This window comes from Rattus norvegicus, chromosome 3 (assembly GCF_021556685.1).
Source record: "Rattus norvegicus strain SHRSP/BbbUtx chromosome 3, alternate assembly SHRSP_T2T, whole genome shotgun sequence".
Taxonomy (NCBI): domain Eukaryota; kingdom Metazoa; phylum Chordata; class Mammalia; order Rodentia; family Muridae; genus Rattus; species Rattus norvegicus.
The window spans coordinates 84,153,964-84,167,856 of NC_141536.1; the positions used below are offsets into that span (position 1 = coordinate 84,153,964).

The following is a 13,893-nucleotide window of genomic DNA, read 5'->3' on the forward strand; positions in this document are numbered from 1 at the left end:
TTAGGGTACCCAACAACCCCTTGCTGCCTTCTCAGTCATTTGCCCACATGTGTGGTCTCCATAAACTCATGCAGATACATGACCATACATATAAATACGTATAAAACCTAAAGGGAACAAATATTGTTGTCACATAATGGGGTGAGTATACTTATTAAGAAAATAAAACCAGCCTCACAGAAAAGAAAAAAAATTATTTTGGCCATTGTTAACACATAATGAGATTAGGATGACAGAAATTGTATTGGATACAAGTTTCACAATGAAAAATTCCTAAGGATTTTAACATTTGCAGAGCAAAGAGAATATCTTGTCTTTGTGATATTGAAGGAAAAATTTCAACCTTGAAATTCATTTCCTCATCCTATGCTTATTTCTGTAGGGAGCGGTGTGGTCTAAAAAGACGGCGCCGACATCCAGTACTTGATTGTGGTAAACACCCGTGCAGCGCATGTGTTAGCCTCCAGCACCTATCAGGCTGGGAATGAGGTGCTTCATGCTCCACCAATCCTGGAGGACAAGTATACAACCATAGCCTGTTATGTATATAAGGCCAGCGCCTTTGATGCTCGGGGTCCCCCGTATCAACAATGAGTTGTTCCTGCAATAAAGGCTGTTGAGAAGAATCCGACAGTCTTCCTTGCTGGCCGAGGTGGGCGTGACAATTTCTACTCAGTTTCTTTTTTCTTTTTGTCTTTCGCTAATTCTTGGTGTTTTATTATTATTATATTATTATAGCAGAGGCCATCTTCTGCTATATATGTACCTGGAGCCAAGGACCCCTCCAGGTACACTCCTTGGTTGGTGGTCTAGACTCTGGGAGAACTGGGTGGTCAGGCCAGCCTATGTTTTTCTTCCAATGGGGTTGTGACCCTCCTCTGCTCCTCCAGTTCTTCTGCCAGTTCCCCTACCAGGTTCCCTGAGCTCAGTCTGATGGTTGGCTCCAAGCATCCACATCTGCATTGGCAGCTGCTGGCTCTACCTCCTCAGGAGCTGCCCCAGTCTCAGTCATATAAAACTTCCTTTTACATCTAGTACATCACTTCAGAACTGGTTCTACTCAAAGGTGTCCTCAGCTACACGATGCTGTTGATTACTTACCACTAATGAGCATGAGTCAAGTCAAATGCTCCAGCTTCAGAGTTCATATGATGTTATGCTGTCAGCAGAATATAATAAATTTGACGAATTTATTTAATATTTTCATTATTGTACATACCATTATAAGATATTTTCTTCTTTCTTTTCCTTTTTCTTTATTTTTCCATCTTTCTACCTACAATATTTTCTTTTTAATATACATTCTTTTATTATAATTTAAAAATGCAAAATTCTAAAAACTTACTGGTAATAGAAATTCTTATGAAGTTTGCTATTTAACCATAAGAAATTATTACAAAAAACATTAAATATTTAGGAACATTCAACATCAGGAGCTTTAAACTAACTGTTTACTATATCTCAAGAAGAAACTACAAATGCTGTGCGCTTGTTTACACAGTTGTTCTGCTCTGGATAATATTTTTTTGTAGTTACCTATACCACAGGCTCTTTTACTCTTTTTTCCTCTTCTTCCATAATGGTTCATTTTCATTGGGGTGAGGTATATTTTAAATACACCAACATCCGAAATAAGTCTTAGGCAAATACAATCATTTCCCTTTCAACTTCGTAGTCTGAAATATCATTTTAAGAAGTAAATATAAGAAAGGTGAGGTCCCCTCTGGGTACCAATCCATCATTGCATATCAAGTCAATGGAGGAATAGGTGCATTCTTTACCACTGAGAACAGACAAGACAGCCTAGTTAGGGGAAATTGATCCAAAGATAAGCAACAGAGGCTGGATAAGTTCGTGCTCCTGTCCTTAAAGGCAAGGGAGGGATGAGGGGAAGGGTTTTGCAAGAGGAGGACTGGGCAAAGAAAGGGAGCTCCAATTGGAATGTAAAGTGAAAAATTAATTAATGGAAAAAAGTAGATATAAATCATTTGATAAAGCCAATAAGTGATCCATGTGACACGGGTAATGCTATGGAGACACAAACATAAGAATGTTTTGATATATAGAATGATCTTAATGGAAGACTGAAATTGAGTACAGTTTTGACAACTGCACAGCAAGTTATAGTTTATAATATATCAATTAATGTATATAAATTTATATAATTATATTTTAATTATATTAAATTAAATATAAATTGATAGGTTATTCATAGAATAAGCTCTCAGTTTATATGTAATCTCAAATTTAAAAGCATTATGCAATTTGCATTAATAAAGAAAAATACTCAGAACACTCTCGCAGTGGAGGAACTATTTATATTTCAGGACCCATGTGCAACACATGGAAAGAAACTGCCTTTAGGACTCAAAACAGAAAAAAAATACGTTTGAACTTGCACCTTTTGTTTTAATTTATTTATTTTTTTATTACTACATCATGCTCACTGTCCCCCTCCCGATCAGCCTGTCCCATAATCCTTCCCCAATCATTCCTTCCCCATTCCTCTGAGCTGACAAGGCATCTCTGGGAATTTCCCCACCCTGGCACTTGAAGCTTGGCATCTTTAATGTCTCTGCTCTGGAGGGAAATGACCAAAGCTATTATGGTAAAATAGTGAGTATTATTTAGATTACCATAATTATTAAAAATCAGTTCTCTATTGTTATTTTAATTAAATTAAGATATCGTGCAGCATGTCATTGTAAGAATAGTTCTTACAATTGTAAGAATTGTAACAATAATTACAATTCCTCAGCATTTTCTGTAATTTTCATACACATATTTCTGAGAGCAATCAAACCTATATGTTAAGCAGGTTAAAAGCTAATTTCAGTAAGTTTTGTTACATCATGCAAAGTTAAATAGAAAATTATTTCTATAAAATCATTCATGAACTCTTCCTCATGAAGTAATGTGCCATAGAACTCAGCTTCTATTTTAATTATTAATTTGTAAATAGTTTGGATAGGTCATGTTTAAAATAAATATGTATCTCAAGTTCAGTTTTCCTTTTCACTTTTATTGTGGGACAAAACTATAATTCAGATCAATCAATGAAATTTGTTTCAAGGCAACATTCTGATTCATTACTTATCACTTACAGGATACCACAGTTTAGAAAAGTGCATAGCTTATTTCTTCTTTCTTTGTGTCTTTTGAATACCTATGAAGTAATGATTTTTCAGAGGAAAAAATGAATTATAATTGTTGACAAGTTATATAAATAAAAATGAATTGATATTAAAATTTAAATAGTTTGATATATAAACCTGAATCTTAAAATTCATACATAACCTTTTAAAATTTGTATTCATTTGTTTTTATATTCATTTACATTTTCTTTCTTAGGAATATTCATAAAAGTGCCCTATTATATTTAAATGATCAGCATTTGATTGCTTCTCTTGGTATTCTCTCAAAGGAAAAATATATTAAAATTCATGGAGTACATATAATATGTACATGAAAAATTGAAAATTTTCCCTTTGATTATAAGGTCTTCATCTTTTAGATGGAGACATTAAAAACAAAAAAAATGCCACACAGGACAATTACATGGCATAATAGATTTAGATAGAATGAGCCAAAGCAAATTATTTAAAAATGATTAGAAAATATTTTTCATTTCAGAGATTTTCCTATAGAAGTACTGTTCCCTTCTCAATAAAAAATATTACAGCTCATTCTTTTCCTTTCTGTTAGTGAAGTAGTTTCTATATGTTATTGACATTTATACTCACACTCATTCTACATCTCTCAAACACTTAATAATGCTAGCTTTTATATACTGAGACATCAGAGATGTTTGTGTCTGAACACAGTGTGAAGATATATCTTGACATTTCTGAGAAACTAATGGCACAAATTTAATTCACATCAATTTGCATGAGGTGAGAACATAGCCAAATGAAAAACTCATAAGGAAATGTCATGGGGAGCTTAATCATACTACCTTGATTTGAATGTGACTCACTGATAGAAATAAAATGCTAGTCTTTTGGAGAGAGAAGGAAATGGGGCCCTGCATTTCTGCAGATAAAATTAATAACTATGTACAATGTAAAACTGAAAACATGTAATACTCCAGGAACTTGATGGTACGTAAGTAGGGTTTGTGTGAAATGAGGAGAGTTTTAGCTATACTTGTCGCAGAGGCAACAAGAAAGGGGTATTGGAGATAATGAACAATTTAATTTGTAGCGACGTGGAATCTCTTTGCTCTCTTCAGTGGAACATGGGATATCATGTTGTATATTTTAAATACGAGCAACAAAATGGATCATTACTGTGAGCATGAACTTCTCATGTATGCATGCCAACTAGGTTAATCTCATATCCCTCAGCAGTCAGTATCCTATTCAAGTATTTTACTGTTATGCAGATTTATTTAGGAACACTGAATAGCTTTAAGGAAATACAGTTGATATATGAAAAAACAATCATATTTAATATGTTAAATTTGATTCTTCTGATACTTCTGATATCAATTTTGCATGTAGGCAGTGTGTAGTTCAGAGAGATTGAACAACTTTCAAAATAACACATAATAAGCATGGCATAGAATAAATGTTCAAACATAGCAGAGACAAGAAACTACTATCTTCACCATAATACCAAGCAAACGACTTTGTATAGGTACAAATGAAAATGTCACAAAATAAGTTCAACAAAGATCTATCTTGAAGGGGCTTGCAAAAATATTTTGCACTCCATATCAATTTTGATAAACTGCTTTTTTATTTTTAAATCAGAGGGTTGTGTGTTTAAAATCATTTTTTTTATTTTTCTAAAGGGCGATTTTCTCTTACTATTTTAATAAAATATACATCAGATGGATGCCCTACGCTAATCTAATGTTGCCATGAATTACTTCATAACCTCATACTGAATGGCTTTTTTGAATGTAGAGTCTGGCATTTGAGTCACAGCTTCAGTAAAGAACACCAGTGTTCAACAAAGAGATTAGTCAACTATTTCATTGAAAGTACTCTGACAGGGATGATCCTTCCTTGGAAAAGTAGGTAATGTGTTGATCACCAAGTGCATCAAAAGTGATGTCGGAAGCCACTATCCTATCATAGATATGGTACTGATCATAGAAAGAGAATCAAAGCCAAAAATCACACAAAAGACAAATTATGTCTCATGGTAACTCTAATGAACCAGCAGTGCTAATGAGCCCCAGTGTAACATCCAGCAGAGTTCTAAGTACTCATGTGGTTATTTTAGCAGCAGAATAAAGACTATTGGATATCATTATTTTTTCTGACTATTATACTAAATATTTAACTTTTTTTTGAGTATTGGAAAATCTTACAAAGTCAAATTTTACCTCTGCCCTAAAACAATTACCAAAAATCTATGTTAAATTAGACAGATATTTGAATATTTACCAGAATTGTGTTTTTATAATTTTGGTATAAACAAGAGTGAGTTATAAGAGAATTAATAAAGTTTATGAGAAAGTCCTAGTCTTAGCAATTAGCCTTGCCTGACATCACCTTTCCAGAAGGTTCCTTTTATTGCTGTGAATACTAGTAGATTGTTTATGCTGAATTAATTTAGTCTGTGCTTTATTTCATATAACTAATTCCCTTCTGCATCTTACCTATATACTTCCTGTTCTGTGAAGTATCCAATATGATTGAATTAGCAAAAATTGACTCCACATCTCCAGAGAAAATGCAAGGCTAGGTAAAGCTTTTCTGACAAACTTTCTGTTAACTTATGCATACATAGCTTTATTACTTGTGCTTTTGTTGATATGCTTTCATTTCAACAGATTTCTGATCTCACAGCAACAGTATAAAATTCAGCTATTATTGGAATCCTTCATACTACTTGTGGTATAAATCATGTCAATGACCCGTAACTTGATTTTAATTAGGGACATATGTACATTTCCATACATACATACATTTTAATAGTGAGCAAATATATTTAACTCACACATTAACTTTTAAATAATGAAATAAAAATAATAAAATTCTCTTCATTCAATTATATAAGTGTTTTCATAACATATTTTACCATAATCACAGTCATATTATAACCATAATGTTGAAAATGTTTTTAAGCATTTAAATAGGATATTTCTTTTAAAGTATCTTTTTTACATTATGGTATGGTAATGATTTCTATTTCCTTATTTTTTCCTTTTGAGAAAGGGTCCAATTATGTAGTCATTAGTGGCCTAGACCTCATTTTTTAGTTTAGACTGGCCTTGCACTCATAGAAATGTTTGCCTCTGTTTCCTGAGTACTGGGATTCAAGGTAGGGTTACCATATCTAACATATTATACTTGCTTTTTACGTATTCATTGTGTGTGTGGGGGGGTCTTAAATTATGTCACTGACTTTAATTACATTCATTCTTACATATACATGGATTGTGCTTGCACATCATCCATGGGTATGGGGGTAAAGGGAAACTTTCAGGTTGTTGCCTTCCCTCCTATAATTGACCTAAGTGATTGAACCCAAGTTATCAAGCATGGTAGCACGCCCCTTTACCTGCTGTAAGCCATCAGGCTGACCACAAACATTGATAGCAGGAATTACCTATTGGTAAAAATGACCTAAATAGACAAATCATAATAACCAGCATCCCATGAAGTGATTTGGAAGAGCACAGTGTTTTTAGGTGGTATGATTCAATTTGGATGGTGAAAAATTCACATGACATTTGATATTAATATTAGGCTTTCTTAGAGAGTAAAATACTACAGTTACAGTTTATTGTGTATGATATTCAGTTTTCTTATAATAATCTCTTCTTTATTTTATATTTTAGTTTATTTTAGCTTATATATTTTACTCTTTTGCATGCACATACAATATGGGTAAAAACCACTGACAGTGCTCATAGATGCGAGAAGAGTGAATCCTGTTCCCAGGAACTGTAGTTACGGACAGTTAATTGCTGTGTGGCTGCTGTTAAACGTGTTCTCTGCAATTACAGCAGCAAGCCTTCTTAGCCACTGAGTCATTTCTCTATCTTCTTTCTCTCTTTCTCTCTTTTTTTTCTTTCTTTTTTTCTTTAAAATTTCAAAATAACTTTTTTATTATATAAAAATTTATTATTTAAAAATGTAAAAAAAAAAAAAAAAACAGCAAAACCAGAAATACGGATAGGTTTTCCTGGGTTTTCACATAGGTTGATTTTTATTTGCATCTCATTTTCAGTACAATTTACAACATTGTCCCCATTCCAGTCTGATTATACACATGCTAAGTGACAGAAAGGGCTTGGAATAAATACGTTAAAAAAGAGGAAAGCCTGTGAAACTAAGTGGCACACAGTAGGTCCTATGGGGGGGAGTGACTGAGGAACTAAATGGCACATAGTAAATCCTATTGGGGAGTGTCTGAGAAACCAAGTGGCACGCAATAGGTCCTGTGGTGGTGTGTGTCTGAAAAACTAAGTAGCACATAGTAGGTCCTATGGGAGAGGATGTCTGAGAAATCAAGTGGCACACAGTAGGTCCTGTGAAGGGTGTATGTCTGAGAAACCAAATGCGACGCTGTAGGTCCTATGGAGAGGAGTGTCTAGGAAACCAAGTGGCACGCAGTAGATCCTATTTGAGGGGATGTCTGAGAAACTAAGTGTCACACAGTAGGTCCTATGGTGTGTGTAATCAGGGAGACAATGTGAGTAAGGAAACTCAACAGGAGTGTCAGCTGCAGCTCTTCAGTCATCTTTGCTTTTTTCTCCATGTGAATTCAATGAAGTTGAAATTACCCTTTTTGTCAATGGGGGCCTCCTGGTACAGATCATCCATTTCCTCATCTGTGTGTGAAACGGTAGCCTTTGGTTGTCAGCATCTCCCTCAGGTAATCCTCCTGAATGGTGCCTGAGGCTTCCTCATCAAAGCAAGCAATGGGGTTTCTGATGACATCCCTGTGGTCTATGCCGCTCAGCTTTTCTTCAAACACGGTGAGGAACATAATGAAATTGATGGGGCCCGGGCCTTTATTTATTATGGCATCCGAATAGGTGTCGGTGGCATTCTTGCTCAGAGACACAAGCATGTCGTGCAGGTCCTCCTTGTCAATAAAACCATCCTGGTTCTAGTCGATCATGTTGAAGGACTCTGAACTCTTGGATTCGGGACTGCTCAAACACGGCGAACACAATGGCCATTACACGCTTAGGGTGCTTCTTGGTGGCCTTGATCTTTGCATTTTTGCTCAACATGGTGGCAGTTCAAATCTGACCTGATACTGCAAGCAGGAGAGGACCTGACTTGCAACTGGACTGCTACCCTTTATTTATTTTCTAATCACATTGTTTCAGTTAAGAAATTATAGAACCTCCTAGAGTATTATAAAAATATCTAACCAGATTTTTATATACCATAGAAACTTAAAATAAGCAACTGTCATCTGTAGTAAACTGTGTCTGTCAGTTACTAGTGACTGAAGAATATCATTATGACAGAGATAGTTGAGAACCAAAGTGTTTGAAAGCTGATGATGGTAAAAATCAGAGGTGACACTAGACACAAACGGAACGCAGGCTTCAAGACATCTGCTGTGTGTATTGGGTGGGAGATTCCTAAAAGAACTGTGATGATACATGAACACATTATTAATATGTTTCACTCTGCCCCCAAAAGCTTCCCTAGAAGAAATGTCAAGTTGAAGCTTACATGTGACTAACAACTGTAGATTATCTTTGTGTGCACCTTTATTGTGTTTATGGTATGTATCTGTTCCTTTTTCATCAATATTTCTTAAATGAGTTTTAGCATATTGGAACTCACTCAGTTGATAAAGATTTCTCAAACATAAACAGAAGAAAAACAGCAGAGATAAAATCTCATCTTTTACCCCAGGATTACTAACTTAAATTTTAAGAGGACAGAATGTTTGACTTGATATTAATCAAGACTCAGCTTCTTCAAGCAGGAGTGATCTAAACAGGTGGGACTCAAGATGAGATGCTTGTGAAGTGCATGAACTTACTATCACCCCTGCTGAGGCTCCTGATGCTGCCACTTCCAATGCTGCACCTGCTCTCTCTTCATGGAATTTTCTTATTCTTGTCACTTAATGGTCTTATCTAAATGAGGAACTCAAAATTTTCAGCTCCAAGTAAAATAAAATCATTTTAATGAAATTATGTACTGCCAAGGATAAATATCAGCAACGATGATTGAATATGATTGAATATGAAAGACTGGTGTATAATTGGTCCTCCAATAAAGAAGAAATAAATGAATACATAGCTAAAGGAAAATTGATTGCCATGTTACTGGGAAAAAATACACATAATGCTTTTAACATTAAATATTTGAACAATATTTAATGAAAATTATGCATAAATAACAAACTAACAAATAAAATGAAAAATATAGAAATAGGATGTAGAATGACTTCCATAAATAGGATTTGGGGTATTCTTTTTGTACATTCTGTGAATGTTGTCTTTGTATTGTTCAATTGTTGGCTGCATTACTGACAGAGATCTGAGTATTAGCCAGAGTTTTTGTATTGTTATTCTTACGAGTCATCATCTGCCTCAATATTTCAAAAACATACTTCCTCACTCTTTGATTGGCTTAATAAAGGGATGATGGGAAGTAGCTGTGCAGGAAAGGGGAAGTAGAATTTCTAGGTTGAGAGAAGCAAAGGTAGGAGTTTACAGCAATGGGATAAGGACAGGGCTGGATGTACTGGGACTGATAGAGAACCAGCCACGCAGAACTAGGTAGGATAATAAGATTATCTTTGACAACCTAGCTAAGAAGTAGCCTAAGCTAAGGTCTAAGCAATAATAAAAATTAATATATTTCTGTGCCATAATTTACACCTTGGCTGGTCCAGAAAATCCCATTATAAATAGGTTAGATGAGATATCCAAAGTGTTATTTTATATAAGACTGAGGTAGATAACACATAGTCAAGTTTATAGCTAATTTATAAGACACAAAATTGGAAATATGTTTGATTAATCTGTTTATATTTTAATTTACATGTAGCATTAGTATACACAAAAGAAGCCATATGATACTTGTATTATAGATATGAGGTTTTAAGAGAATTTGAATATATTCAATATTCTGTTTAGTCACACTAGAATATCATACAACTGCTCTATGCCACAGAAGAATATGTTTTAAGATAAGAAGGGGTTCATATATCTGCTTAGTTTAAATTGTTATGAAACAATTAACAGTTAAGATAAGCTGGAAGGGATCTTGGCACGCAGTCTCCACTTTCTTTATTCTTTTTAGCATCAGTCTTTTGTAAAACTTTTTATCCTCTTGAGCTTCATTTAATTTTCTGGTTCTCCTTTTCTTCATAAACTTTACATCTTTTCTTTTCCTGTCTTAACTTAATAGTTTTCATTATAGTTCTGCATAAAAAATTGCTACTACTAATGAATACAAAACACTGTCAATACTTGGTTTTGTTGAAATCTCCTGTGCTAAAACTGTCATTGTGAAACTCTTCAAACTGCTGCAGGCACATGTTTAGAAGAGTCAAAAGAAGCTACATTCTTTGTCTCAGTCACCAGTACTGGTCTTTATAATGGTCATTACTGATTTGGTTTCCCTCTGAAACTTCTTGAACTTGGCCTCTGGAGTTCAAATTGCCTCAGCAATATCTTTCATGTTCCTACTAGTGTGCTCCATTAAACCTCCTAAAGCTTTCAACTGTTTCCCAATTCAAATTGCCCAAATACACATTCTTCCAATGAGCAGCATGGTCAGGACTGTCATAGCTATACGAAGTCTATGGTAATAACTTCTGTTTCGGTCAGTATTCTATTGCTGTGAAGTGAAACTGTGACCACAGGGACACATAAAGGAGAACATTTATTTGGGCTTCCTTTTTTATTGGATATTTTTTCTATTTACATTTCAAATGTTATTCCCTTTCCTGGTTTCCAAGTTTCAGCATTAATCCCATTTTCCTCATGGCAGGGAGTATAGCAGCACACAGACAGACATGGTGCTAGAGAAATATCTGAAGTTTCTATGTCCAGAGCCAGAGACTCTGGGATTAGAATGGGATTTTTGAAACCTCAAAGCACATCTTTAGTGAAACGCTTCCTCATAATTCTTTCAAATAGTGCCACTCCCTAGTAACTCAGTACTCAAATCTATAGCCAGTGGGCCATTCTCATTCAAACGTACACACATGAAATCTGAATTGGAGACATTGTGAATGGTTACAATAAATGGTAAGAGCATAAAGAAAAGGAGATGGATATAACACATAAATTATATATGAAATGCCATAATGAAACTCATTACCTTGTACCTTAGTTTTCTTTTGTTTTGCATTAGTAAAATATGCTGATTAAAGTAAACCAAAAGAGAAAATTATTTACTGGCTCCCATTTCAGAGGTACAGTTCTATACCTTAAAAAGGGTAAGGAGGCTAGACTGTGAAAAAGCTGATGACATCACATCCACAGCCAAAATGCAGGGAACAAGGAATGCATGCATGCTGATGTTAACTTTTCTATCTCCATCAATACAGTACAGGATATCCATTTAATGAATGCAGGAATGAAGAAGTCCATCACCAATGTGATTAACAATTGAAACACACCATAGCTTATATGCCAATTAAAGTACACTAACATAAAATAAATATCTTTAGAATTTGGCTATAAAGTTTTAATTTTAATACCTCTAAAATTATACGTAACAGAAATCCTTATTACTCAAATTTCAAAGGTTAGAAAACTGGTCTCATAAAGATGAAGCAAAGGCATTTCTATAGGCAAAGGCATTGCAATTTTGAGTTCAATTCCTAAGGCCTACAGAGGAGGCAAGACCTTATTCCCATGGCTTGTCCAGTGATTTTAAAATGTGCCCCATATACACATACACATTCTAGGTTACAAAGATATATGGATTCTCACAATAGTATTTTAAAAATGTGAGAAAAATATTTGAAGACAACACAGTCCAAATAACATATTGAGTCCCCACAGTATTTTATTTTTTTCACTAGAGTAAAAGTTTTACTTTGTATTTCTCTGATACAAAATTATAGCATGTTTTCAAAAAAAATATATATATATATATTTGCCAATTTAAACATTTAATTTGTAGATGAACAATTTCTCCTGTCAAAAGGAAATGCAGGGACAAAGAGTGGATCCGGACTGAGGTAAAGGCCATCTAGAGACTCTTCCACCTAGGGATTCATCCCATCTGCTGACACCAAACACAGACCCTTTTGCTGATGCCAAGTGCTTATTTACAGGGGTCTGGTATAGTTGTCCACTGAAAGGCTCTGCCAGATCTGGACCAATACAGTTGCAGATGCTTGCAGCCAATCACTGGACTGAATGTCGGGACTTCAGTGGGGAAGTTAGGTCAAGGATTGAAGCAGCTGAAGGGGTTTACAACCTCAGAAGAAGAACAATAGTATCATCCACAGTATTTTAGACAGCAAGTGCACAGTTAATATCTGGGCTTAGTTTGTTTTCATAACTATCCTTCTTAAGGAAGCCTTTCTTTTTTACTTTTCTCTGAAATGTTCCCTGAATGAATTATTGTGGTTTATAATTTTGGAGCCACATCAAATTTTGTACCCAGTGGTCTCTGGAGTCTAGCATTTTGGTTTGAAATTTCATTCTACTTACTACTCATTAAGTAAGTAGGATAACACATTCTATCATATAAATGCCACCTTTCTTTTAAAATACTTTAGTTATGTGTTTGTATTTGCCAGTTTTGTGTGTGTGTGTGTGTGTGTGTGTGTGTGTGTGTGTGTGTGTGTGTGTCTTAATGTTTATGGCTGCTCCTAGAAGCCAGAAGAGGATCAGATGTGATAAGTAAAATTAAGGAAAAAAAAGCAGTCATTTCAAGCCGAGCATTGGCCATTACTGAAGAAATAGATAGCAAGAAATGACAAATAACCATTTGGGGAGAAACAGGGTATTTGAAAAGTGTGGAATTATTTCCACAATACATTGATATTAAAGGAGCAAATGAAAACTGTGTAGAAATACCAAATTTTATTCAGTTACTTCCTTTGATTGTTCTCCAACTTTTATTTTCTTTCTGAATTAAGTGTGCTTATTAATGTGTGTGTTTGGGGGATGGATGGGTTGTGTATTGTATATAATGTTCATGTGGATGTGTAAATGTCTGCTTATGCATGTACATGCATATGGGCATGAGGATGCCAGATGTTTATGTAATCCTCAATCACTTTCAATCATGCTCTTGAGACAAGGTCTGAACCTGAAGTTCACTATTTAGCTATACTGCCTATAGAGCAAGCCCTGGAACCCTTTGTCATCTCCTCAGTGTCATGATTACACACATGCACCACTGTGTTCTGCATTTTGCATGACACTGGATATCAGAACTCAAGTTCTCATGCCTCATTTTTATCATCTCTGATATATTGTGTATTGTCATTGATATAAACTAACAATTAAATGGTATTTTAAGGAATTCAGTCACATGTGTTATATTGATAAATTTATAAAATGATTGTAAAATTCAAAGTAAACCATAGATTTGTGTGTAGCTTTCAGAATCCCTTTGTTAGCCTTCAGAGTACCTTCCTGAGTCAAAGACCCTAACACACAGTGATGAAGTCTTTATGTAAGTACTTGTTAAAATTCTCCATGGTCAATGAAGTGTAGGTGTGATCTTTAGCAATGGGCTTTACATGGAGAGCAACCTATAGTCTTGGCTGCAGCCTGTTTTTTTTTGTTTTGTTTTGTTTTGTTTTTTGTTTTGTTTTGTTTTGTTTTGTTTTCTTGTGGAGAGGGTGTCCTATGTGACACAATGACCAAAATCTCAATTAGATGTAACCCCATCCCAGTACTCAAAGTTTTATTTGGTGACAAAAGATGGCCATTGGGGATATATATATTCCTCATTATTTGGTGATTTTATTTAGATTACC

General features: G+C 34.7%; 1 pseudogene; it reads right to left on the reverse strand.

Moving 5' to 3' along the window:
• Positions 1-7,697: 7,697 nt before the first annotated feature.
• On the reverse strand, positions 7,698-8,200 carry Myl12b-ps1 (myosin light chain 12B, pseudogene 1; annotated as a pseudogene).
• Positions 8,201-13,893: the final 5,693 nt, after the last annotated feature.